The 27,573-nt window shown below is 43.0% G+C and overlaps 1 long non-coding RNA gene across 3 annotated transcripts in view; it reads right to left on the reverse strand.

Annotated features, from left to right (window-relative positions):
- Positions 1–27,573, reverse strand: part of LOC112403477 (uncharacterized) — an 89,168-nt gene that overhangs the window by 28,281 nt on the left and 33,314 nt on the right. The window contains exons 3-6 of one of the 3 annotated variants that reach the window (XR_003003910.1): positions 19,920–20,088; positions 14,317–14,378; positions 3,526–3,589; positions 1,171–2,458 (exon numbers count right to left, since the gene is read on the reverse strand). This is a non-coding gene — a long non-coding RNA (uncharacterized LOC112403477). Of the gene's footprint in view, positions 1–1,170; positions 2,459–3,525; positions 3,590–14,316; positions 14,379–19,919; positions 27,168–27,573 lie in introns of those variants that run through there. The other 2 variants (XR_003003909.1, XR_003003911.1) reach the window with 2 other exon arrangements.

The raw sequence follows: 27,573 nt of genomic DNA on the forward strand, positions 1-27,573 counted from the left end.
AATAATATAAAACAGGGGCTTACTTTCAGAGTAGCACCGTGGACTGGCTGGCTTGGAGGCAGGCGAGGTTAACTAAGAGAGTCTTCTCAGAGTCAATCTTTTTTTTTTGCAGGGAGGTCCTTGCCTATAATGTAGTATTTATTACATTTACATTACAAAACATTCTCATATGAAAATCAGTATGCAGCTCTTTCACATGCAGTTTTATACATACTCACACACAGTATATGTAAGCAGTTAGGACTTTTCTACTTACATATTCCTCTGGTGGAAAATTAGGAAACTGGGCAATTCCCACACTTTTCAGCCTTGGGAAGGTAAATACCACCTCTCTGAACATTTTTTAAGAAGATGAATTTAAAATGGTGCAACTGCTAGGAAAAACAGTATTAAAGTTCCCCCCCAAAATCAGCATAGAATTACTATTTGACTCAGCAATTTCACTTCTGGGTATATACCCAAAGAACAGAAAGCAGAAACATAAACAGATATTTGTACACTCATAATCATAGCAATATTTTTCACAATAGCTAAAAGGCAGAAGCAACCCAGGTGTCCACTGACGGACGAATGGATAAGCAAAATGTGCCATATCTATACCACGGGGTATTATTCAGCCCTAGAAAGGAAATTCTGACACATGTTACAACATGGATGAACCTTGAGGACATTATGCTAAGTGCAATAAGCAAGTCAAAAGGACAAATACTGTATGATTTCATTCATATGAGATACTTAGATTCAGAATCATATTTAAATTCATAGAGACAGAAAGCAGAATGGTGGTTTCCAGAGGCTAGGGAGAGGGAGGGAATGAGGAATTATTGCTTAATGAGTACAGAGTTTCAGTTTATTTATTATTTATTTATTTACTTTTGGCTGCGTTGGGCCTTCATTGCTGTGCTCGGGCTTTCTCTAGTTGCGGCGAACGAGGGCTACTCTTCGTTGCGGTGCACAGGCTTCTCACTGCAGAGGCTTCTCTTGTCGCGAAGCACAGGCTCTAGGCACGCGGGCTTCAGTAGTTGTGGCACGCAGGCTCAGTAGTTGTGGCTCCCGGGCTCTAGAGCGCAGGCTCAGTAGTTGTGGCACCAGGGCTTAGTTGCTCCGCGGCATGTGGGATCTTCCCGGACCAGGGCTCGAACCCGAGTCCCCTGCACTGGCAGGCGGATTCTTAACCACTATGCCACCAGGGAAGTCCCCAGAGTTTCAGTTTTGCAAAATAAAAAAAGTTCTGAAGATAGATGGCTGTGCTGGCTTCAATCTTAGTCTTGAAGTGAGGATATCTGTTAAGACTCTCCACCTGCTTCCTCCAGTCAAATTCATTCCGCCAGTAGGAGATGACTTTCTTCAGATAGTTGGAGTTGAAACCGTAGTGGAAGCGGCTGTCCTCCAAAGGTGGGGTTAAACGGACCTTGTCAATCCTCTGGTGTAAATCATTGATCTCCTCGTCTGACGTTTCCACCTTGAATGGGCGGATGCTCTCGTCCTCCCCAGCTGTGGGCCTCACCCCGGGCCCCCACCATCCATCTTCAAGTGGCAAAGTTTCCTCCTTGTCCTTGGAGACGAACCAGTAGATGACAAAGCCCAGCACTAAGGCGAGGAGTATTTCCAGCCACATGACTCCTGCTCTTTGGGACCCTCAGAGCACAGGAGCCACGACTGCACGCGGGCCGCGGCCGTCTACCCGAGTGGGTCTCTCAGGCCTGCACATTTTTTTTCCGAAAAATTAAATAATGAACAAGACCTTCCCCTTGCTGGTGCACAGGAGCTGCGGGTCCATGACGAAGGCCTCAGAGTCAATCTTAAGTAGGCCTTTGAAGGAGTAAATGAAAATTATTGGGCTGAATCCAATAGGGTGGATATGAACGTGGAGAGGGAAAATTTGGACTAAAACAGAGTGCAAGGAGAGCCAGAGGCTGAGCGGAAAGGCTGCGGCCGGGTCTCCACGGCAGCAGAGAGGGGCTCACTGGCCCTGACAGGTGTCTACAGATGTGGTATGTGTAAGCAGGGCTGGAGTTTACATGGGTTCACTCATCACCTGGGTAGCTGGGGAAATATAAAAGGATGTGTTACAGGCCCCAATGTAATCTCCCAGATTCTTTGTTTTCAGCCATGGTTGTGCTTATAGGGGTGATGGGTAGAGGCCTAGACTTGTAAAAGCCCAGAGACCAAATCAATTTCCACAAGAAAGGGCACAGAGACCAGTGAAGGAAAACATGGAAACATAGGACAGGAGGTCAGAGGTGTGAGTGAAGAGAGACCTGTTTTACTTTGTTTAGCAAGAGAGGGAGATTCGAGCAGTGCTGAGAGGTGGTAGATAATAGCATAAAGAGGCTTGTAGAAAAGGTTGGCTAGGTGTGCCGTGTGATCTACCGCACATGTGCATGGAGGTTTCAGTGAAGACCCATATAGATGTCAAGGTTTCTGGAGCTGGACTAACAGTTCCTTCAAACGTGACCTGGTGAAGTAGATTTTAGAGATAAAGGGAAACAAAGAGGCTCAATTTTACTCATTATGCCTTCCTGGCAGACAATGTTTCTTACCAATTATCCATTCTTTCCTTACTAATAAATCACAATTTGTTGCCCAGACACAACATATTTCCTGGCCTCCCTTGGACCTAGGAGCTCTGACATAGCTCTGACCAATGAGGCATCTGCAGAAGCTACTGGAGCTTTTGTGAGAAAGGTTGGATTTCCTGATATAGGCCCACCCCTTCCTTTTTTATCATTGTCATTTTTCTTCTTCCTGCCTGGAACATGTGATCAGGAGGCAATCATGAGGATGAAAGTCATAAGCAAAGGATGATGGAGCAGAGAGGCTGAAGGAGCCTGCCTCAGGCAATCTGATTTCCTGCTACGTCAAATCGAAAAGCAGCCTCACTGACATGGGTGTGTTACCAGCCACTAAACACAGTCCTACCTGACCCAGTGGCCCTCACCAAGGCTTAGGAAATGAAGAATAGCCCCCAAATCACAACAGCAAAAACAAGTCATAGTGTTTGGGCATCTCCCTGTGACCGGTGACTGGGAGGGCAGGACCTCATGCAGCAGAGGGGAGCACCCCCAGCGGAGTTGTGAGAGGCGGGACCTGAGAGGCTCAGCAGGTGTTCTGTGTTGGGACTGAAGGCAGAAAGAGGAAGATTTGCAAAGCGCAGCTACTCACCTCCTCTTGCCTCACGTGGGGACTCCCTCACCCCTCACCCCCAGGCGGTAACCTACTCCTGTTTTCATTTTTCTCTGGGGTTGGAAAGGAAGGCAGCAGTAGCCAGACCTCCTGGTGGCTCTTGACCGACCTCACTGTGCCCCACTAAAGTGCTAGCTCCCTGCCCATCCCTCCAGACACTGGACAGATGCCCAATGATTCCAGCCATTTGCCAAATTCAATTTTTTCTAGGAAACTTCAGAGATACATCATACTTGGTCAAGAGACTTGAGTTCTACTCAAGTTATTCAGTATGTTCAGTAACTGGTCATGGACCTTACCTGGACAAGTCACGTCTACTCTAGACCAGTTTTTCCTTACCTGGAAGAGGAAAGGGTTGCTCTGTCTGCAGTTCCCAGAGGCCAGTTTATGAAGACTTCCTGGTCTGTGGAAATATAATAATAATGACTGTTATTTACCAGGTGTTTCCTTTGTGCCATGATGATAACCATGTGTGCATTTGGATGCATGCACGTCCACACACGTATTCTAATATATTTGTGTAACGTTGGTGTAAGCTTGACACTGACCTTCTGGGAAAGAACTGGGATAAAACCTTTATGTTAAGAGTAAGAATAAGTTTTTCATATTTTTATGTTAAAGTGCCTTTTTTGGAAATGATGACAGAAGATGAATATTTTATTTGTTAAATAAGCAAAATAAAAATTGACCACCTGCTATTGTTTAAACTATTTCCCTCCCAAGTCCTAACAGACCATGAAATTAAAAGTCGGGCAGACCCTGGGCTACAGGGACTTCAAAGTCCTTTCTGGCTTGAACAGTTTGAGAGCTTCAACCTTCAGATAAGGTGATTTAGGCCACATGTTCCAGGAGACATCGTCCCTGATACTGAGCCACTCCACCCTGATGCCCTGGTGAGCTTAGCAGAAGGAAGCAGTCAACAGAGGGGCCTGTTGATACCACGCCTGCTTGAAACTCTGCAAATATTTTGATCCATAAAGAAATTTCCCTTTCATGTCCTGTCCTGGCCCCAGCTTAACTCCAGCCCTCTCTGCACTTGTCTACTTTTTGGGATAAGCACCATAGAAAAAGTCTTAAATTACTCATTAACTGCGTAGAGATATTTCATTTGAGATCGGGTCCCAAACATAACCTCCCCCGACCCAGTCTTGAATTCCAGGTGTCAAAGACGACCAACCTCTAATCAGAGTACTAAGAGAGAGGAAGCAAAAGGAAAAATTATGGATTATCTTGAGGATATCTGTTCAAAGCAATTGTTCTCCACTTACATGGATTCTGCTGATGCCTGGAGCTGACCAGAAACAGAACAAGCAGTACTGTGGGCAGTCCACTGGTGCTTTCTTTAACACAAAGCTGGTGAACACTTATTTTGAAGCTAATATAGAACAAGTAATTTGGGAAAAAAGGAATTTGTGTATCCCAATGTTGTTATCTATTTATTTATTTTTTCCTTACTAAAAGTCTCAGAGACCCTTATGAAGGAGGGACATTGCTAATGTCCCAACAGCAGCCAGGGACATTCTTAGGAAAGGCAGTGGAAGCCACAGTGCTGCTTCTGCTGTGAGGCCCACATGCCTAAAACCCAGCAAAGAATTAGCCTTTGTGGACTGGGCTAAGACCAGACAGACTTAGGGTTAGGAGTTGAGGAAAGGGGGGTGCTTTTTCCTTTCTGTCTCACAAGCATAGAAACAAAAGAGTCACGAAGGCTACCAATCTGGCAGAAATCTAAGGAATTAGAGGAAAATGAACAAAAATAAACAAAAAGACATCATTTTTCCAGTTTTTCAAACCAGATGTGACGCTGGAATAGGGTGTAATGAGGAAGAAAAACAGCTGTTGAATATATCATGTGGTGACTCCAATGCTATCAATCTTTCATCATCAAAAGGGGCTTTGAAATATTCACTGTTCACAGTAAGATTTAAAATAGAGAAAAAGAGGAGGGAGGAGCTGGGTTACAGCGCTAATCTGATTAATTTGCTTCAAAAACTCAGGCTTGTGGCCTGAACTGGTAATGGAATCTAGCCATTAAAAATGATTTGCTCTGGTGATGGGATTTTGAGACACAAAGTTGACAAAGTGGATTCATCTATTTAGAAAAATGTTTGCAACTATGGTGGTCCATTAAAACACCAAGAAAAAGAACGAAATAAAAAGATTTTTTACTGGAAAGATTCCATATTAAACCCACAATCCTGTAGTTTCAAAGTAGCAGCAAACAACTTGCAAATTAAAATTGGAAATTTGTGTTTCCTGAACTTTTCGTGGGATGGAGGGCTGGGGAGGGACTGTCTGCTTTTTATGGGTGGGAAGTGATTTCTCACCCTGGCTAGAGGCCCATGGTTTACATAATCAATTACTCCCTCAACTGTGTCCTTAGCCTTTCCCACTATGGGCTGTTTCCCTTCAGCCTACAAACAGACCACAGGAAGTGTTGTTGTCTGCTCTACATGCTCAGACAATCCCATCTAGACATAATTTTCCGTTGACCTGGGTCCCCTTCCATCTATGGCCCTGGTACTCATCTTTTATTCCCAGCCACGTTGCTTGAGAGAGAAGTCCACATGCCACCCTGTTAGGATTACTACACAAAGTACAGAATGCCCAGTTAAATGTGAATTCCAGATAAGTCACGAATAATTGGTTTATTCTACTAATACTAAAAATATTATTCATTGTTTATCTTAAATTCAAATTTCAGATAAATTCAAATTTAACTGGGTATCCTCTATTTTTATTTGCTAAATCTGGCACCCCACTGACCCTTCCTCACTTTCCATTTGCTGCTCAGCCCATTGATCCCGCTCTCCCCAATTTCCCCAGAGATCTCCTAATGATCAAATCTAAAGGAGGTGTTTCCAGGCCTTACAGCAGACACCTCTCTGGAGCATTCAGCAGTCACTCTTGGCGTTCCCTCTCTCATGGTGAAACTGTCTTCGCATTTCTTGTTTTCTCCATCTTTTTCTGACAGCCCTTCTCTGCTTTCTTCATGCACTCCCCTTGCTAAACTTGGTGCTCCCCAGGGTTCTGCCTTTGAGCCTTCATCATTCTCTACACACAGAGCTGTGTCGCTGCCATATTTCTCTCCCTGCTCAGCCCCACTGGTCTCAGCCGCCCTGAGCAGCTCTCTTGCCTCCTCATCCATCATCCTGGCTGCGGGGCACCAGAGTACATCTCACAGAGAAACCTTCCTGCCCTAGGCCTCCGAGGAGAAGGGCTCAGCTGTCAGAGAAGAGAGCAGTTTCCAAAGGGATCAGAGCACTGGGCCCTCCAGGATTGATCGGCTATGAATTACGGACTTCATGTCCCAGTTGGTCCTGGTGCTGCAGAGCCAGCAGGGGTGTCCCTGCCTTCCTTCCAGAGTCAACCTCTTCTCTCGGGCATCCCTTTAGCATGCATTCATTTGCTTTAGGTGTCTTCCTGATTTGCTTTTTTACATTTGTTGTTTTTTAATGATTATTATTTCTGCATACACACACACACACACACACACACACACACACACACACCATCTGATTGGGAGCTCCTTGGGCCCTCCTCCACCAGACTGTGCCCTGCTGGAGAGCGGGGACTGACAATGCCCCATGGGGAGTGTTTCATACACAGGTATGACCGTGTGACTATTAGGACTGAGAGCTGTGAAGGGCGAGGAAGGGTTTTTTGAGGGAAGAACTAGGAGACTGTGAAGGAAAGGACGTCTTCAACCCACTGCAGTCTGGTGCCTCCAGCCAACAACCTGCACAAACTGCTCTCAATGTTGCTAGTCCTTCCAGCTGCCCAGTCCAATAGACGTTTTCCAGCACTTACCAGTTTGGACTTCTCTAATGCACTGGATCCTGTTGATCACTCCCCTCTGCTACTGTTTGTTTTTTAAAATAATTTATTATATAGCCAATGGTAGTAATTTTCAGTCATGCTGCCATGGTACATTCTAGTGGGGGTGGGAGGTGGGGCTGAAATAGATAATTACTTAATCAACAACTTGGCAAGTGGTTATAAATGTTTACAGATGAATAAGGCAGGAAAGATGATACAGTCTCTTTGGTAAGGTGACATGTGAGTAGAGACCCAAATGAAGTGATGGAGTAAGCCATGGGGATAGCTGGGGAAAAAGTGCTCTGGAAAGAGGAAATAGTAGGTGCAGGTGAACAAGGAGGGAATGTGCAAGAGGGTAAGGGTGGTAGAATCAGAGTGAGCGTGGAGGAGTAGGAGATGAAGTCAGAGAATTAGCAAGGATGACTAATCGTGAATGGCCTTGTGAGCCATAGTGAAGACTTCGAGCCTACTCTACGTGGAATAAGAAGCTGTTGGAGAATTTGGTGGCAGTTGAGACTACTGCATACTGGTAGAGGTGGTAATAAATTATTGGACTTGAAGGTGCAGCTGACAGAATTTGCTGATGGACTGCATGTGCATGTGACAGGAGCAAAGACTAGCCCCAATATTTTTACCTGAATAACTGGTAGCGTGGTGATGCCATTTATGGAGAAGGAGAAGACTACAGGGTACATGGATTTGAGGGGGAAGATCAGTTTAGTTTGAGACTTGTTTAATTATATCTATTGAATATGCAGTGGAGATGTATAATAAGTAGGCATTTGAAGAGAGGAGTTAAATGCAGGATAAAGGGTGGAAATAGGGATGTAAAGTTGGAAATCATCAATATATAAATGGTATTTGTACAGATTTGTACCGATGGTATATTTTACACAAAGTGGTAAAGATAGACTGTATAAGTTATAGATGAATACTATAAACCCTAAAGCAACAATCGAAAAGAATTAATACAAAGGAGTATAGCTAATAAGCTAATAAAGGAGATAAAGTAGAATCATTAAAATTATCAACCAAAAAGATGACGGAAAAAAAGGATAAAGGAAATTAAGAAGAGACAAATAGAAAACAAATAGCAAGATGATAGATTTAAACCCAACCATGTCAATAATCACATTAAATGCAGTTAGTCTTAACAGTCTAACCAAAAGGCAAATTGTCAGATTGGATTTTTTAAAAAGACAATTATTTTCTAAGATACCCATGTTAAATATATAGGAAAAGACAGATTAAATGTAAAAGGATGAAAATGATGTATCATGTTACTATTTCAAAAGAAAGCTGTAGTGACTATACTAATATCAGACAAAGTAAGTTTCAGAACAAGAAATATCACCAGGAAAAAGAGAGTCATTTCATAGTGATAAAGGGGTCGATTCCTTAAGAGGAAGCAGTAGTCCTAAAATATTTATGTACCTAATATTAGAGTTTCAAAATATATGAAAGAAAACCTAATAGAAACACAAGGAGAAATGGACAAATCCACAATTACAACAGGAGTTTTCAACATTCCCATTTCAATAATTGATAGAACAAGTAGACAAAAAATAGCAAGGATAAAGTAGAGTTGAATAAACCTACAACCAATTGGACCTAACTGATATTTTGAGAACACTCTGTGATACAGCAGCAGAATACACACTGCTTTCCAGTGCCCATGGAACAAATACTAAGACAGATAATTTGGGTCATGAAGCAAGTCATGAAAAATTTCAAATGATTCAAATCATACAAAATATGTTATCTGGCCAAAAAGGGAATATATTAGATATTAAGAATAGGAAGATACCTGAAAATTTCCCAAGTATTTGTAAACTAAGCAACACTTCAGAAAACATCTCATGTTTCAAACAAATATTCACAAGGGACATTAGAAAATACTTTGATCTGAATGAAAATGAAAATAAGACATATAAAAATATGTGCGGTATAGCTAAAGCAAGATTTAGAGGAAAATTTATAGCACTAGACACTAATGTTAGAAAGGTATACAGATTTACAATCAATAACCTCAACTTCTACCTGAAGGAATTAGGAAAAAAAGAAAAATTAGACCCAAAGCAGAAGAAAGGAAATAAAGAGCAGAAAATAAATTGGAAACCAAAATATAACAAAGAACAATCAATGGGACCAAAAGCTGAATCCTGGAGAAGATCAATAAAATGGATAAATCTCTAGCCAGATTGATCAGAAAAATAACAGAGAAGACATATATTACCAATATCGAGAGTGAGGGAGGGGTAAGCACTATAGATCCTATAGACATTAAAGCATTAATAAAGGAATATTATGAATGACTTTATGGCAGTCAATTTGGTGCCATAATGACTTTATAAGACAGCTTGGTCGTAGCTAATGCAATAAGGAAAGAAAAAGAAGTAAGAGGCATACATATCGGAAAGAAGGAAGTGAAAATGTCTGTACTTTCAAGTGACATGATATTCTATATAGAAAATCCTAGGGAATCTACCAAAAAAAAAAGTCTACAGAACTTTTTAGTGAGTTCATCAAGGTTGCATGATACAAGGTTGAAATCAAGTGTATTTCTATATATTAGCAACAAAAAAACAGAAATTGAAAATTTTAAATACCATTTATAATGGCACAAAAATACAATCCAGGGATAAATTTGCCAAAAAATGTACAAGATATTTAAACTCAAAAGTACAAAACATTGCTGAGAGAACGCACAGAGGACCTAAACAAATGGAAAGATACACCAATTCATGAATATTTGGGGTTCTGGGACCCAGTTCCACTGCAGGCGTGGAGGTGCTTTCCATAACAACAACAAACAATTCTCAGACCCCAGTTGTCTACAATTCAACTCAATTCTGACACTATCCACCTGTAGAAATCATCAGACTCCACAGATTAAGGGCTTAGTCTCACAAGACTCCCCACGCCCACCCACTTCAGACGCAAGTTGCAGGCCGAGGTTATCATCTGTGCTTCTGACCAACCGACTGTAGATTGGAAGTTCCAATGACTCCCTCCAATTCAGTGTATCAGTCACAAGTCCACATTGTCGTTACCTGTACTCCTGAATGATTGGCTATACATCAGAGGTTCCCAACACCCCCTCCTTGGGTTCGATTAATTTGCTAGAGCAGCTCACAGAGTCTGTTTGCTACAGGGATATTAATTTATTGGTTTGTGCCAATGACTTTATGGGTATACACCTATGTTGAAACTCAACAAAGTGTACATGTTAAAAATGTGCAGGTTTTGTACATGTAACTTAATAAAGTTGTAAAAAGCTAAGAAACAAAAGACTTGACAAGCTGATTATAAAATTAATATGGAAAAGCAAAGAGCCAAGTTCAGCCATGACAAAAGGAGGAGAGTCTTGCCCTAATAGATATGAGGACTTGTTTCTAAAAACTACTATAATTAAGACAGTGTAGTATTCATACAGGGAGAGACAAACAGTCCAGTGGAACAGATTAAAGAAACCAGAAACAGACCCACACATGTGGAAACCTGGTAAACAACAGAGATGGCATCCTAAATCAACAGGGAAAAGACAGACTTCTAAATAAATGATGCAGAGACAATTAGGTATCCATATGAAAAAAAATGAAATTAGATATTTACCTCGTAATATTCACAAAAATAAATTTCAAATGAGTAGATACTTAGATGTTTCAAGAGCAAAACTTTAGAACTCTAAAAAGAAAATACAGATATATCTTTATGCCTTTTGTGTAGGGAAGACATTTTTAAACAACATGCAAAGAATGTAAACCATAAAAAAGTAATCAGTGTGATTGCCTGAAAATTATAATCTTCTGTGCAACAAAAATACCATCTATTAAATGAAAAAAACAAGCCACACAATAGGAGAAATTATAACTGAGCAAAGAATTTGCATCCATTTCATACTTTGAAAAATTCCTCAAACAGTAAGAAAATGATAAACTCAATAGACAGATGATATGAACAGATAATTCACCAAAGAGAAAACCCCAAATTCTGTATATTTATGAAAATATTCTCAACTTCACTAGTAATCAGGGACATGTAAATTAGAAAATTAATAAGAATATTTACACACATCAGACTAGAAAAATTTTTAAAGTCTGACAATACTAGACACTGGCAAGGAAGTGAAAAAACGTGAACTCAGTCACCCCTAGTTGGAATGTAAACTAGTAAAAACCATTTTGGAAAAATACTTAGGCATAGTTGAAGATGCACATAGCTTATTCCACTGCTAAGCACATATTCTACAGAAACTTGCACAATTGCATAAAAAGACAAAAATGTTTATTTCAGTAATGCTTTTATTTTTGTTTATTTATTTATTTTTGGCTACGTCGGGTCTTTGTTGCTGTGCGCAGGCTTTCTCTAGTTGCGGCGAGTCGGGGCTACTCCATTGCGGTGTGCAGGCTTGTCATTGCGGTGGCTTCTATTGTTGGGGAACACGGGCTCTAGGCATGTGGGCCTCAGTAGTTGCAGAATGTGGGCTCAGTAGTTGTGGCTCACGGGCTCTAGAGAGCAGACTCAGTAGCTGTAAGCGCACGGCTTGGTTGCTCCCTGGCATGTGGGATCTTCCCAGACCAGGGCTCGAACCCGTGTCCCCTGCATTGGCAGGCGGATTCTTAACCACTGCACCACCAGGGAAATTCCAGCAATGCTTTTAATAGTGGAAAATTGTGAACAACCTAAACTGTCCACCCACAGTATTTGGATAAATAAATTGTGGTATATTCATATAACATATTATATAGCAATTTCAAGGAATGAACTAAAGCTATGCATTGCAATAAGAATAAGTCTTAAAATCATGAAGTAGATAGAAAAAAAAGAAATTTGCAAGGTCATGCATTCAGTATAATATTCATAAAATTTAAAAGCACGCAAAGTTATACTATATGTATAATGAAAGTACAAATATATGCATAGGAATAACTTATACCAAATGACTGTAGTGTTTTCTCTGGGAAACACAAGAAAAGAAATGAAAACAGGGACAGTTCACTGTGGAGCTTAACTGTATCTGAAGAGTTTTGCTTGTGGTGTGTGGTGAACTTATTTGCCTGAGTCTTGGTTCCATCACTTATGAGATGAGTGACCTTGGACAAGTCACTAAACCTCTCTGTGCCTCAATTTCTTTATTTATGACCTAGAGATTATAATTATACAACCTCCTATAGAGGCTGTGAGAATTACCTGAGTTCAGTATGCAGTGTTTAGAACAATGCCCAGCACCCAGTAAGCACCATGAGCATTAGCTATTATTAGATCTCAAAAAAAAAATCTCAGTAACTATGTAAAGATTTTTAAAAGCAGTCTTACTCCTTCCCCTTCCTGAGCAATTCAGTCCTGAAGCTGTTAGGTAAGGCAGAGCAAGGTAGGCATCCATGGAGACGAGCGATCTGGCATGTGGTGTCAGAGCCAGAGCGGAGTAGCGAGGCATCCACACAAGCAGGGGAAATGCTGATGTGGGGAGTCAGCGCCCAAGCAAAGTGAGAAGGGTATCCATGTGGGGATAGCCCAGAAAAGGTGTTGGAGTCCAGGGGGAGGGGTGTGAGGAAGACATTCATGATGTGAACCGTAAAAAGGTAGCATCCATCCTGGGCTGTCAGCCCAAACAGGTGAGTAGAGGTTCCCAGTAAAAGGGCAGCTTGTCATGGGAGTCAGAGCCTGGGCATGATGACCTGACCTCCACACACAAGTGTGGCCCAGAGAAGGTTATCAGAGCCTGAGCAAGATGAAGGGAGCATCAGTAAGGGGCAGGGCTGGGAACAGGAATGGGAAGGTGGTTACTTACAGGGGGCATTGATTAAATGAGAAAGTAATTTAATTATAGTGGGAGCCAGGTTTCTCTCTGTTAGAAAAAGAAGTTGCAAGTGTGGAAAGGGAGAAAAAGTAGAAACACCCCTGTGGTATTAGATTGGAATTGGAGGCATTGGTAAACACACATGTATATCCTAGCTCTGCCCCCTGAGAGGGCCTGGGAAGAGTAACACCCCAGGAGCAATGAGCACCCCTGGCACCCAGAGCTCAGCTTCTGAGTAGCACTCTGCGCTGAAAGACACTAGGGCTCTGTGAACATATGGTTGCTTTCAAGGCTGGGGCAGAGAACATGCAAAAGGAGCCTAGGACACCTTGTGCCAAAGGCAAGGAAGCGCTCAAAGTGTGATGGGGATGTGGCAAAAGGACACAGAGGCCAGCTTGAAGGAGCTTGTACCAGTCAACTCAGAGAAAATTTCAACATCAAAATTCATGTCAGCAACAGAATGTAACCCATTGAGTAAAAGACAAATCCATGAGTTAGCAGACGATGGCCTGTGGACCAAATCCAGCCCTCTGTTTCTGTATGGCCCACAGGCTCAGAATGATTTTTGCAGAGGAACGTTTGCAATCAACTTGATAATTGGGAACACCGACCTTGAACCCCAGTTAAGTCTAATCTTCCCTCCACCCCCAAAAGAATTCTATTCTCATTAGGATATCTGCACTACAAAAAAATTTGTACTCAATAATTATATTTTTAATTTCATCAGTGAAAATGTTCTGGAAAAATTTTTTTCCTCTCATTATGAAGTACCTACATAATATCCTCAACTTGGCTTCCTGGCCTGCAAATCTGAAAATACTTACTAGATAGTAATAACTCTGGCCCTTTACACAAAGAGTTTGTTGACTCCTGGTCTAAATTAATTAAATGTTTGTTGAAGAATGGGATTCAAAATGGGATTTTTTTTTTTACATCTTTATTGGAGTATAATTGCTTTACAATGGTGTGTTAGTTTCTGCTTTATAACAAAGTGAATCAGTTATACATATACATATGTTCCCATATCTCTTCCCTCTTGCGTCTCCCTCCCTCCCACCCTCCCTGTCCCACCCTTCCAGGCGGTCACAAAGCACCGAGCTGATCTCCCTGTGCTATGCGGCTGCTTCCCACTAGCTATCTACCTTACGTTTGGTAGTGTATATATGTCCATGCCTCTCTCTCGCTTTGTCACAGTTTACCCTTCCCCCTCCCCATATCCTCAAATCCATTCTCTAGTAGGTCTGTGTCTTTATTCCTGTCTTACCCCTAGGTTCTTCATGACATTTTTTTTTCTTAAATTCCATATATATGTGTTAGCATACAGTATTTGTCTTTCTCTTTCTGACTTACTTCACTCTGTATGACAGACTCTAGTTTCAAAGCACTGCCTATAAAATACTTTTAAGTTACAAAGGAGAAAAGAAAAATGTCATAGTGGAGAAGCCCAGCAGACATCAACGTAAGTAATGAAAGCCTCTTCAGTAACGGGATAAACTGATGTCAAGCCTCACCTATTAGGGTGCAACGAAGAAAACAGGTCACTCCTGTGATATTCCTGCTGAAGGTGCATAACCTGAAAATAATCAGGAGGAAACAATGAGGGACATCTACAAAATAATTAGCCTATAATCTTCAAAAGAGTCAAAGTCATGCAAGTCAGGGAAAAACTGAGGAATTGGTTCAGATGGAAGAGACTAAAGAGAAGCAGCAACTAAATGCAACATGTGATTCCAAAATGGATACTTTTGGTATAAAGGAGATTCTTGGGACAAATAGCAAAACATTAACAATATCTAGGGATTAAAAGGTGGTACTACACCAATGTCAATTTTCTGATTTCCATGGTTGTGTTGTAGTTATACAATATGTAGGAGAATATCCCTTTTTTGTAGGAAACACACATTAAATTTTTCAGGCGTGCTGGGGCATCAGTTGGCAACTTACTCTCAGCAGTTCAGGGAAAAGAAGTTTTTATACCATACTTGCAACTTTTCTCTAAATTTGAGATTATTTTAAGAAAAAAAAAAAGTAAAGGCTTTGACAAAGTTAGAGAGTTCTATATTATTCTCACTACCCCAGACTCCCTCAGAGCTAGGGATGCACAGTTCTAGCCAATGAGACATAAGCAGAAGAGTGTAGGGAATTCATGGAGAAGCTTGTGTTTCCTTCACACAGACTCAACCCCTCCCTCCTTCCTCCTACCTGGAACATGGATGTGGTGCCCCAGTGCAGAGCATCCTGGGTTTTATAGCACTGTGGTGACAAGTGTGAAGAAGAAAGCTGATACCTTAAAGATGCCAGAGTACTCAAAAGATGCTGGGCTGCCCCAAAGCAGGACAAATGTTAATTACAGAGCAACGGGGAGTCATTTCAGGAGCCTCTGAGGGTGCCTGCAGAGTAGCTCAGAAGGACAGGAGGAAGGTGGCCCATCATCCCCTTGCATTGTGTGGCCTCTTCCAATTGCTATCATTCCTGCACCCACCCCTCTTGCAGGCTATGATAGAAACAAATCGTAAAACTAACTATAAATTTAAAAAACAGAGGAAGAGATGAAAATTAAAATAAAAAATTTAAAGCCAGGAACAGAAGTTGGAAAAGGATAAAACAGAATAAATAAATAAATAAATAAACCAAACCTTAAGAATTATTATTTTTAAAACTAGGTATTTAAGAATGTTTTAAATAAAAATTAAATATTTTACAAGGAAGCAAAGTAAAATTATGTACAAAAAGTAAACAACATGAAAAGTAAAGGCAAATAAAAAGCTAAGACCTTCAAAGGAGCAAAAACACAACAGGGAAAAGATAATAAAAGGATAAATTGTCCGTAGTAAAAAAAATTAAGAACAAAAAAGCTAGATATAGACAGGCAGGGAAAATACTTTCCCATCAAGAAGAAGACTAGAAAAGACAAAAACTGCTAAAGACCATTGAGTAGAGTCAAGGGTTAATGCCACCAAAAAGAGGAGGAAAAAGAAGAAAATATAAAAAGTAGAAAAGGGTCTGAGGAACAAGCAGCATCTTTCTGGCCTGCAAGGAGGAACTAACGCTTGTCCCAAGAAAGAACTTAGTATCTACTCTAGCTCAGGAAATGAAATGCATTTTAGGAAAGCCCTCTGGGAGGACAGCCTGGGGGAAGACACGCTCCTCTTGTTTCACCATCCTCCAGAAGGTTCCTGCCCCTGCCCTTGGGTGTCACTTGGAGATAGTGGTTTCCTATCAAGTAATCAGGAAATACTAAGCAAAGAGGTTCCAACCAGCCCGTTGGAGCCCTGAAAAGTTGCTGCGTTGTTGTTGGTTTCAGGTTTTAGCTCCTGTGTTTGATGCCTCCCTGGTTGTCCCCTGGCCTGGCTTTGGAGGGCAGGACTGAATGAGATGAAATCAGGGGTTGCTGGGGGAGCAGTCCTACAGAGAAGTATTTGATGAGAAGCAAATCTAGTTCTTGAAAGTTCCCTGGATGGGCTTTTGAAGGCAAGGAAAAGAGGTCCGTTCAAGTTGCCTCAAGAAACGTATGCAGGAACCCAGGAAGAGATTAATGGCCAGATCTCAGGAGAAACAGAAATTGGAGGGTGTCCATGCCCCTTTGCTCTGGTGGTCCACCATGAAAATGGCTGCTACAGACTGAATGTTTGTATCCCCACAAATGCATATGTTGAAATCCTGACTCTCAATGCGATGGTGTTAGGAGGTGGGGCCTGAGATAAGTTGGTCATGAGGGTGGAACGCTCATGAATGAGATTAGTGTCTTTTTGAAAGAGACCCCAGAGAACTCCCTCACCTCTTCTGCCTTGTGAAGACACAGTGAGAAGGTTGTTATCTCTGAACCAGGAAGTGGGCTCTCACTATACACCGTATCTGCCAGCACCCTGATCTTCGACTTCCCAGCCACCACAGCTGAGAAATAAAATCTGTTGTTATAAGCCACCCCAGGCTGTAGTGTTCTGTTACAGCAGCCCGAGCAGACAAAGTCAGAGACTTTACAGTTACTCTCACTACTCAAGTTTGTGTTGTCTTTTCTTTCTCAACCAGTGAGCTTTATATAATGCGACATCACGTGGATTTTGTTACAGAGAGATATGGATATGTGTAATGAGATGCTAAAATACAATTCTTTCTCCCTCAGTCTTGACTGAGAGCCCAAAGGCTTTGCACAAAGCCATGGGTGCAAAATGACTCCACATTCCAGAGTGAGGTGCTAAACCATCTATACAGGATTTGCAAAGGAGATATCTTAAAACCCATTTTGCAATTCTAAGCAATTCTAATCAACAACCTTAAGGGTATTAAAGGGTTGTGACTGAAGTTGAAGGGGAGGTGATTTGATTTTTTTGGAGAAAGTTATAGAAGTGTTTTGGAGGTGGGGAAGAGAAGCTTGCCCTTCACATCAAACAAGGTGATTAGGGCTTAAGGGATCACTTGGAGAATATAATAGACATAATAGACTGGTGCTGGACCCATGCCTGTAAAGGTAATAAAGAGACTGTGGCTGGCTAGTGCCTTGGCATAGTGGAGTAGAGAGAGCTGTGTTGGGAAGTAGCTGTGCTCTCATGATAGTAGGACCAAAATGCTGATAGGAGCATTATGGATGCCGATCTGTGACTTATAAGGATGGTGATCTGTGACTTTATATACAGACCCTGCCCATGATGACTTCCCAGAGGAATTTTGGAGCCCCAACAAGAGTTATGTGTGGTGTGGACCAAAAGATACCCATGAGCTAAGGGAGGAATGGTAAATGGGCAGCCAGAGGAAAGGCATGGTCTGTATCAAGGAAGCTGCCATCAAAGGACCACAACAGGGGCATCACCAAGAAACATATGTTAGACCCAAGAGAAGAAAGTCAGCTTTAAACATCCACTAAGGCCAGAAAATATCAGCACTATAGTGAACAGTGCCAGTCAAGTAAGAACTTTCCTGCTCCCTGCATCTCCTCTCTCTCCTTGAGCAGCGGCCTTGGAGAACTACGCAGCCTAGTGAGGGAGGGGAAAATGAGGAGACGCACAAGGTGGGGACATAGAATATAAGCTGATCACCATCTCTTCTGCCCTCTGCAGCTTCTGGCCTGAAGCAGAGGAAGAAGTTCTGAGAGAAAGAGAGAGAGAGTTTTATAAGAAATTTAGAGTTTTGATCAAGTAGAGAGGAAATAATTGATGTTTCAGGAGAGAGAGGGGAGAACTGCAGGACAAAAGTCTTTAGTAGACAGGGGGAGATGGGACCAGCCCAACATTTGGGGAGGGACCTGCCTCAATAGGAGTGGGGGCTATACATCCACTGCAGTTGGGAACTGGGGAGTGAATTTACTAGGGAAGTATAGCTGGATCTCCAGGCAGTACTGAACCTCATTAAAGCATGTTGGAGAAAGACAAAGACATACACAAGGGATGATTACACTGAAGGACCATAGAATCCCCACTTGGTTTGGAGGGACATGAAGACAGGAGGGGAATGAGGGTCATTAAATTTCAGGGCCAATGTAGCTAAGGTCCTGATGAGTGCGAGGAATTGTGAGACTGACTGTGCCGGCAGGCGGCCACCAGAGACAACCCCAAAATGGAAGACCCAAACCTATTACCATTGTTCACTCCCACCTCTCCACACTTTAAACACTTCTGAGGCAGCTGTCTCCTGTCTGACCTGCTGTCCTGGGCACATTTTGTACATCCTTCGACAAAAATTCTACCTCAATTCTTGGCCCTATAACCCTACTACTAAGATTTTTCTCCTCCAGTTTCAATCCTTATACTCTTTTTTCCTCACACTGCCACTTTTGGACCTGAGTACTTTGGATAAAGCTCAGCAATTTTTCAGAAGATCAGAGGCTGGGGCCAGATGTGTAGCCTCCCTTGACCCCAGTTGAGTAAAATGTTGTCTCTCTTATGCAAGAAGTTTTCCCACAAGAGAGTTTTGGGAGACAAGTAGCATCCCAACTCCTACAGGCAGGGTCCAGGAAGTAACAAGGAAAAGCATATAGCCACAGACACCTCCAGGATCCTCCAGCTAAAGTGGCAAAGGTCTGAGACCCAGATAATGCTGGGGAACTCCAGCCAGAGAGCTATCCTTAGAGCACACAGATCTTAAGGGAATAAAACTAGAAGTTATCAAGCTATCTCAACTACGTCAGTGGAAGCACATACAGTTAGGAGCTGCCTGGGTAAGATGGAACCCCCTGACCCACGTGTCAAACACTCAGAGTGGGTAGAATGACAACAAAAAACCCACATGGTGTTTGTCAACCTCTGTTCTCCCCCAAGCAGTTGTCTGTTCTGTCTCTGGAAGTCCGAACCTCCTTAAGGAGATGGAACCCACTCTAAACCTCTCCCCCGGTGATGTGGCCTTTGCTTCTAGTGGGAGTGGTTTTAACACCAATGCATTTATTCCCTGACTGTAAGTAACAGAGGGATCCCAGCAGTGGTGCCCTAAAGGCAGCCCACACTGGCCTGCAAGAACTGACTGTTCAATTTTCCAGAACTTTGTGAGCAGGTTGTTAAAGGCATTCTACATCATTTGAAATTAAGTTATAAAAACTGACAATTACATCATATTAAAAACAAAGGTGGGAATTCCCTGGCGGTCCAGTGGTTAGGACTCAGCTCTTTCATTGCCGGGGCCCAAGTTCGATCTCTGGTCAGGGAACACAGATTCCCCAAGCTGTGCGTCTCAGCCAAAAAAACCAAGAAACCAAAAAATGAAGACAAAACAAAACAAAAACAAAGGTAATAAATACTCAACACTCATCACTCACTAATTATCTTACTGCGTTTTATAATTACTTACGTTCTGGAGGTTACGTACATCTATTGTATCAGATGGTAGAAATATTATGAAATGGAGTGCCAGTGCACATCTCCTCCCAACTCCATGTTCAGGGACTTCACTTTTGGTAGCTCCAAATAGGCCATGGAAATCAGCAGGCACTACGAATCAGCCCCCCGCCCCGCCCTGCCCCGAGAATTGGCTGTTAAACATTTACCAGCACACCACTGGACTCCACGGACCTGAGGGAAGTCAGTTAGAACAACCCCAGCGTCAGCCCACCTCCGGAACCCAACGTTTCCTCTGCCTTTTTCGTACACCCTCCTCTGCTCAGGGACGGGGCAAAACTGTATTTACTTACTTAAAGGGCATCTGGGTCAGATGGTCTCCCTCAGACAGCAGTGCTGAGGAGCTGGCTGAAGAAATATTTTCCCAATTCTGCCTGGTTTCCATTTGAACAGGAAAAAAACTGGTTCTAAGGAATGCAGCCAGTAGGTAAGTAAATAGGGCAGCTGTGATGTGAGTTCCAGCTGAAATAAAGAAAACTTATGAGTCTGGTTTATATAAAAAGAAAGCTTATAGATTCAGATTTTCCTCCCTTCCTGCCTCTGGTATCTCTCCTACAACAGGGCACAGTCTGTGCTTGCATTGCCCTTTCCTTCCCCCAGGGATGTAATTGGCACCTGGTTGCTCCTTGGCTCTAGCACAGGATAAACTTGCTGTTTTCTGGACACTTGTTTTCAGTGGTGGAGCTATTCATTTCTCTTTTCATAGTAGACATTACTTAGACTCCACTGGACTCTCTGAAGGGCCCATGTTCAAGGATCCACTATTCTGAGTTGGAATAATCCTCCGGCCTCAGTTCTGTTCAAAAACTCAGTCATTTCCCTTGAGAGCCAAGGACAGAAGGAGGAGATGGGGAACCCAGCAGGTTTAGGAATTCAGCTAGATTTCTGATCCTCCCTGAAAAGATGCAATTTCTTTCCTACCCCCAAACCTGGTAGTGAATTAGCCACACCAAAGATGCGTGCGTATATGCGCTCCGTGTCAGTACAGGCAGACCTCGGTGATAGGGCAGGCTGGGTTCCAGCCACTGCAATAAAATGAATATCACAATGAAAGGAGTCACACAAGGTTTCTGGTTTCCCAGTGCATAGAAAAGTTATGCTTGCACTATATTGTAGTCTATTAAGTGTGCAATAGGTCTAAAAAAGTACATACCTCAATTAAAAAATACTTTATTGCTAACAAAATGCTACGCATCATCTGAGGCTTTAGTGAGGAGGAGTCACGTCAAAGACCACTGATCACACATCACCAGAACAAATATAATAATAATGAAAAAGTTTGAAATACTGAGAGAATTACCAGAATGTGACACAGAGACATGAAGTGAGCAAATGCTGTTGGAAAAATGGTGCTGATAGACTTGCTCAGTGCAGGGTTGCCTCAAACCTTCAATTTGTGAAAAATGCAGTATCTGCAAATGTAATAAAGTTAAGCACAATAAAATGAAGGATGCTTGTATATGGCAATAACACTGCAGAAATGGCGCTATTTACTAGTTTCTATTTGTTCATATGTATGTGTGCCATCTGTTGTGAACCTGAATGTTTGCAGGTATACGTGTGTGTGTGTGTGTGTGTGTGTGTGTGTGGTGTGTAGACAGGCATGTGTGAGTGCCATTTTGTAGATACCTGTGTGTTTGAATGTGCGTAAAATCACGTTTTCGTGTTCCTCTGTATTTTTGCACATGCAGATGTGATTCGTGTGAGCAGGAGTGAGACTTTCACAAACCTGGTTGAAATGCTTGGAGAATGTCATCATCTTCTAAAAAGAGAGGAATGAAACATTTTGAAGAAAGGATTAAAACACCCAAACATTTCTTTTTTAAGACTCCCTATGTTTTCTCTATGTGTAATGGAAAAGTACCAGATACTTGCATTTTTCTGTCATGATAAGGATGGTTGATTTCATCTAGGGACAGGATTTCATCATTAAGTTTAAGCTAAAAATTCTTTAGAAGGAATGTTGTAAGAGGAGAGATGAGAGACCATGGCCCCCGAAGGGGCAAGTTTGGACATATCAAGCTTCCCTTCCCCTCTCTCCAGCTGCTGCTATCTGCCTCTGAAACATCGTGGCCCTCTTCCCACTGTTCAAAGGGAAAGGGCTGTTCTCTAGCTGTGGATCCCTTTAGCACACGGGCAAGGGGCCAGGGGCCATGCCCTTCTTCCTTCTAAGGACAAGGAGACACAAAGAAGACATGAGATTGGGTTGTAGCAGAATGAGCAGGGGAAAATGTCTCTACTTCTTTATGGGCCATGGGATACAATAAGGCCTTTCTGAAGTGTTTGTGAATCCTCTTCCAGGTGATTCTAAGAGGAGAGGACTCAGTTCTCTGAGGTGAATTAGAAGTAGGATCATGGAGGGGCATACAATCAGCAGGATGGCCTCCGGAAGTTTTAATAATACAATAACTTATGTTTATTGGGTATTGTTATGGTGCCGTGAGGGCTTTGTGTGTGTCAACTCGTTTAATCTCTGCCACAACCGTTTAAAGATAATTATCACCCTTACTTAACATATGAGGAAAAAGAGACACAAAGAGGTAAAGACACTTGGCTAAGGTCATATAGCTAGTAAATGATGGATTCAGGATTCACACCAGGTGGTCTGGCTCCAGAGTCCACCCAGTCAACCATTAGACTGTCCTAGTCCTGACAACTCTGCTCTAGGGCTCTGCATCACTTCAGAGAAGTCAGTGCCTCTTCTTATTGCTGACACCTGGAGGGTTAGGGCTAAAACGGGTGTGCATCAAAGGCCCAACTACCAGGAATACTTTCAGATGCATGTGTTCATTCCATGAAAACTCAAAGCTGGAATAGAACCTCAGGAAGCCACCTGCCCTCACAAGTTCGGGGTTGGAAAATTTCTGGCAGGAAGAAAACTCACATATTCAGCACTGTGTATGTAACAGCTGCTGTGCTCCTTGCTTGTTATAATCACCATGTCCTGACACACTGGTGTAACAAACCCTTTACCTTGTTGTTTCCCCTAGAGTTTTAAAGTGTTTCTTCAGTGAACGCTTACCATACCCACAGACTTCTACGGAAAATTGCCCTGCCCGAGGCCCCTGTAACTTTGTGATTCTGTCTTCTTAGATACAGCTGACTGGGGCAAAGGTGACCCAGTGGCAGCCAATTCACAGACTGGCCAGCCCTGGCTAGAAGATTAACCAGGACCCTCAGGTGGTTGCTTTCAGAAATCCAAGGTCGAAACCATTGGAAGGGGGAGGTAGTTAACAGTGGATGTTGAGGTGGAAAGATATAGAGAAGGGAAAGGCCATGAAAGTTGTGCGCAAGATGAGGTTATCAGGAAGCAAAACTGGGAGTGAACAGAGGCTATAAGGAAAAGGAGGCATGCACAGGGAGAGAGAAGTGGCTGAATCCCAACAGCCTTCTGGTTTCAGAGCAGCCACCAGCCTGCCTATGCCCTAAAGCAGCTTGAATGAGCTCCTTGCTATACGAAGACCTATTAGAATACCAAAGTTTTCAAATTATTTACATTTTTTATATTATGTTAGAATTAAAACAGAATCAAGGTTATCACATAATAAGTATTTTGCTGATTTCTGTTCCAAAATGCCATTTTGGGTGGGGGGAAAAATTAGTAAAGGTAGGCAAATTTCACATAACACGAGATTTATCTTATCTGTGCTTGTAGTAACTACATCTCACATACGTTAATAGTTGTAACAAATACAGACTACTGTAGTGCTTTACTTCCCTGTAAAATTGTTTTAGGTATTATAAACGTCTGGTGTGTCATTCACGTGAATATCATCTATTACAATTTGCAGTGTGTGGCAGTGGGAAATGGACGGGAACAACTGCGAGGTATTTTTACACATCTTTTCACAGAGAGTCAAACTGAGACTCAAAAGGTTAAGTGCCATGCAGCTAGCACATGTCAGAGGCAGGATATAAATTTAAATCTTGACTTCATAATGCAGCAGTTTGATAGACTAAAAATTCTGAAGATTTCTGCTACAAAACAACTAGACCCTATACAAAATATAATTGTTATTTCAGTGCCAGACTTGTAATAAATAATTCTACAAGGACGAAAAAAGGCCTTACAAACCATGAACTAAAACCAGTACTGTGAATGGTTAAGTGTAAGTAAAAGGTGAGGGTTGCCCAGAGGATAAATGCTGATATCAGGGCTGCTTTTAGGAGACTAAGCCTTGGGCCATCAGCGAAGTGGAGGAGCTGAACCCAAGACCCTGAGGTTTAGCCAAGGATCCACTAGGGTATAAAGCTTTCTGTGGTCCGTAGTGGTCCTAACTTCCATCAAAAGCAAATGCAAATTCTCACTGAGGAAAGAATCTTCATTTTAGTTCTCTAGGTTTTTCAGAAATAAAAATCAAATATGACCTCGCCATCGAAGATCAGTAAACACACAAGAAATAAACCACCACAACAAATGTGGCCCCCTGCTTCCCAACAAGAGCTTCAGGTATTGAAATTATCAGACACAGAATATGAAGTCATGATATAGGAAATGTTTAAAAAGTTTTTGAAGTGGAATGACAGATATGAAATAGACATTACCAGAAATGACAGGCATACATATTTGAGGGAGTTCCAGGGGCCTAAACCCTTAGCAGCTCTCCTTCATGAAAAGCCCCGAAGAAGTGAAAGCATCACTGCTGTTCCCTAGTGGCGGCCTGTGGCTGAGAGGGAGCTGGAGCTGAGCAGAGTTGGAAGCAGTCATGGAACTCACTGTGAAGGCCCCTCAACCCCTTCTAGACCTTTCATGCTACCTCTGAAGCCACAGCTTGGTAAACACTATACATTTAAATACTATCTTACTGGAGTGAACATAACCTGCAGGGATAGCAGTAATCAACTCTGTTCTCTCTAGGCCTGGGGAGGGGGTGCTTAGGGGGAGCTGGATTTTGCCTTCTATTTTTCCAAGGTCAGAAATTACTTTGTAGTTCACTTGGCTCAATTTCCCTTTGGATCAGCACTAAAACAGCTTTTAACTAAAAGTTTTCTCCCCATTGAAGTGCACCAAAGTCAGCTAAGACTTCTGGCCTTAGATCATAATTCCCTTCCTTTTCCTCCCCTGAGAAGCAGCCTTGAAGGGTCACTGATTTGCTTAACATTTGTTGGTGCAGATATGAAAGGCAGCTGCTTCTCCTCAGCTGTTTCCTTCTAGGGCCTGGTATTTCTTGAAGGTCTTCTCTGGCCTTCCTCCACAAAGAGGCAAGATCCTCCTCTCAACAGGAAATGGGAGGAAACACAGGAGCAAAAAGGGGTCAAAATGTTGAAGTTGCAAAGAGGAGAAGGGAGATAGCTGGCCAGGGGACACAAGAAGTCAGTGGAACGACTGCTCGTCCCTCCCAGGATCTGCATCAAAGCTTCCCTGGCTTAGGGCTGGTCTATACCTCTGCTCTGCCCCACCTTAGCACCCCCGGGTCCTCTTCTTCTTCTCCTGGACCCCTGGACGAGAAGAGACTTTCCTTTTGTAACCTAGACCTTGCTGCACCATCCCTCCTTCACATTTAATCAAGGTCTCTCAGGCTTGGGTCCCTGGAAGCCCTACCCTCACTCCTAAGTGTTATAACAAATAAACCCTTTGTTCAGATTGTCCGTATCCCTTCCTGATTGCCAACAAGATGCAAACACATTCGAATCTCCTCCCCAGGTATGCTTCTCTAAGGTAACAAAGTACCCAGTTAATCCAGCCCTGAGGGTCAGGAGCAATAGAACAAGAATGCCCAGTCCCTGAACCCGAAAGAGGGAACAATCAGCTTCTGCAAAGTTCACTGTCCTTGGTGTTCATCAGAAACACCCAGAGAAACTGATAAAATTACAAGTTCCTGGGCCCCAACACAGGACCACTGAGTTAGAAGCTCCTGAGATAGAGACCCCTGTGACTGCACCAATAGCTCTTCAGGTAATCCAGATGCACACAAAAGTTTGGGGATTACTGGTTTAAGGGTATCAGTTCTACGGAATCTGGAATGAGAGATACTCCAAAGAGACCCTGAGATATCATAACTTAGAATCCTGTAACAATAGTAATAGAGGTGGGGGTAGTAATGATTGCTAGCACTTATAGCTACTCTCCATGCGGCAGGTACCATTTCTAAGTGCTTTACATGTTATTTCCTTCTCACAGTAACCCTCTGAAGGAGGCACTACTATTATCTCCATTTTATAGATTAGGAAACTGACACATAGAGGGGGCTGTCCTAAGATCACATAGCTAGTAAGTAGGAAAACTTAAATTTTATCTCAGACAGTCTTACTCCAAAGTCTCTGCTCTGAGCCACTATACCATACAGTTGCCCTACCCTAACTGTCCCCCTATTGTCCCACCTATTAAACACCTATTGTTTAATAGGTGGGGGGGTGTTGAAAGGGGAGAAGGAGTCTAGAGAAGAGCTGGGAGGAAGGTGGAAAGACCATTGAGCTCCATCTTCCCCACCTGTCACCAATCCCTGCCACACTAATAAGAGGAGGACAACAAAGGGGTCAGAGAGGGAGTGCTGAGACAGAACGGCCTCCCCATTCAGTCTGACCACTCTGGTAATAACTTCCTGCTGGCCCATCCATGCGTCTGAGGAATGGCCAAGTCTGCTCCCTTTGTCTGCCATGCCCTTTCTCTGCATCAACACCTGCCAAGATTCTCCTGATCCTTCAAGGCTCTCTGGAAAAGCATTAGTAACTCTCCACCCTGACAGGGCTTATGATGACATCCTCTTTTGCAATGATATATGTTCATCTCTTTCTTCAGCCATGTGTTCCTTAAAAGCAGGGACTCCACAGTCCTGTTTATCAATGTAGTCCCTATGCTTGGCACCTAAGGACTCTCAATAAGTGTTGTTGAAAAAAAATGAATGAGGGACCTACTGTGTGCAGGCACCACTAGACCCTGTGGATCATTGAGGACCGTGCATTGCCCCTGATTGCATGGAATATATAACCCTGTTAAGAGGAGCAGATGTGTCCCCAAGCATCACTGGCCTGCTGTGTCACTGTGAGTCAGCCACTGCCCAGTAGAAATTCTTTCCTGGTAGAAAAAATTTATAAAACCTTTGGGGATATTTTCCACAATTCTTTTACCTCCTGTCTGTTTCCATGTAGAGACATCTTTAAATAGAAAGACCCGTGTACTTGTGTACTTGTGGTTTGGAGGATGGGAGGGAGCCAGAGAAGGGGAGCCGAAAAGGCCACTTTCCGACTGTACTGGGGGAGGGTAGGTGGTGGCACAGTGAGGAGGAGAGGGAAACTGACCGAGGCCCCAGGTTGCTGGTGAAGAAATGAGGGAACTCTCAGGGAGCCAGCCTGGGCAGAGGCAATGCTCTAAGGGGTGATTTTTACGTCTGGGTGCCAGTCCAGGGCTGTCCTGCACAGTCTTGCTATTTTAGGTGGGGTGTAAGGGGCTACCTTCCTATTGCTCCCTGCTCAGAGCCCAGAAACCCTGGGGCCAGATTGGATCCTCCGCAGGCTGCCACGCAACATTGGTTTGGGACTTGCACACTAACTGGCTCCACGCTGCGGTTCCAGGACTTAATTGTGAGCCCATCACGACCCCTTCTGTCCTCAGATAGGAATGTGCACAGACTCATAGCAGAAACCGGGGCTGCACAAGTATAGGAACTTTGCCTGAATGGATGCACGGTCATCTTCTGAAGGATGAGAGGAAGCAACAAGGTCAGGAGGCCCAGCCAGGGACACAGAGGTCAGGAAGGAGGCAGCGGCATCCCATGAATTTCCCCAGTGGAAAACCAGGTGTCAGAGCACAGGGTGGAAAGTTAATGCATCTCCCAGACATGGGCTATTTTCTTTTTCTTCTGATCTCAGACGCTTCCAAATGCTTGTCCAGGCCTGGCCAGTCCCTCAGCAGAGCCTGGATGGATGAGGTTAGGGACAGGAGGTCAGCACTGCCGACAGGACTCAGGAGCCCAAAATTTGTCTTCTTTCCAGAATGAGTCAGTCCAG

The sequence above is a fragment of the Neophocaena asiaeorientalis genome, unplaced genomic scaffold (assembly GCF_003031525.2).
Source record: "Neophocaena asiaeorientalis asiaeorientalis breed wild unplaced genomic scaffold, Neophocaena_asiaeorientalis_V1.1 scaffold67, whole genome shotgun sequence".
NCBI lineage: Eukaryota > Metazoa > Chordata > Mammalia > Artiodactyla > Phocoenidae > Neophocaena > Neophocaena asiaeorientalis.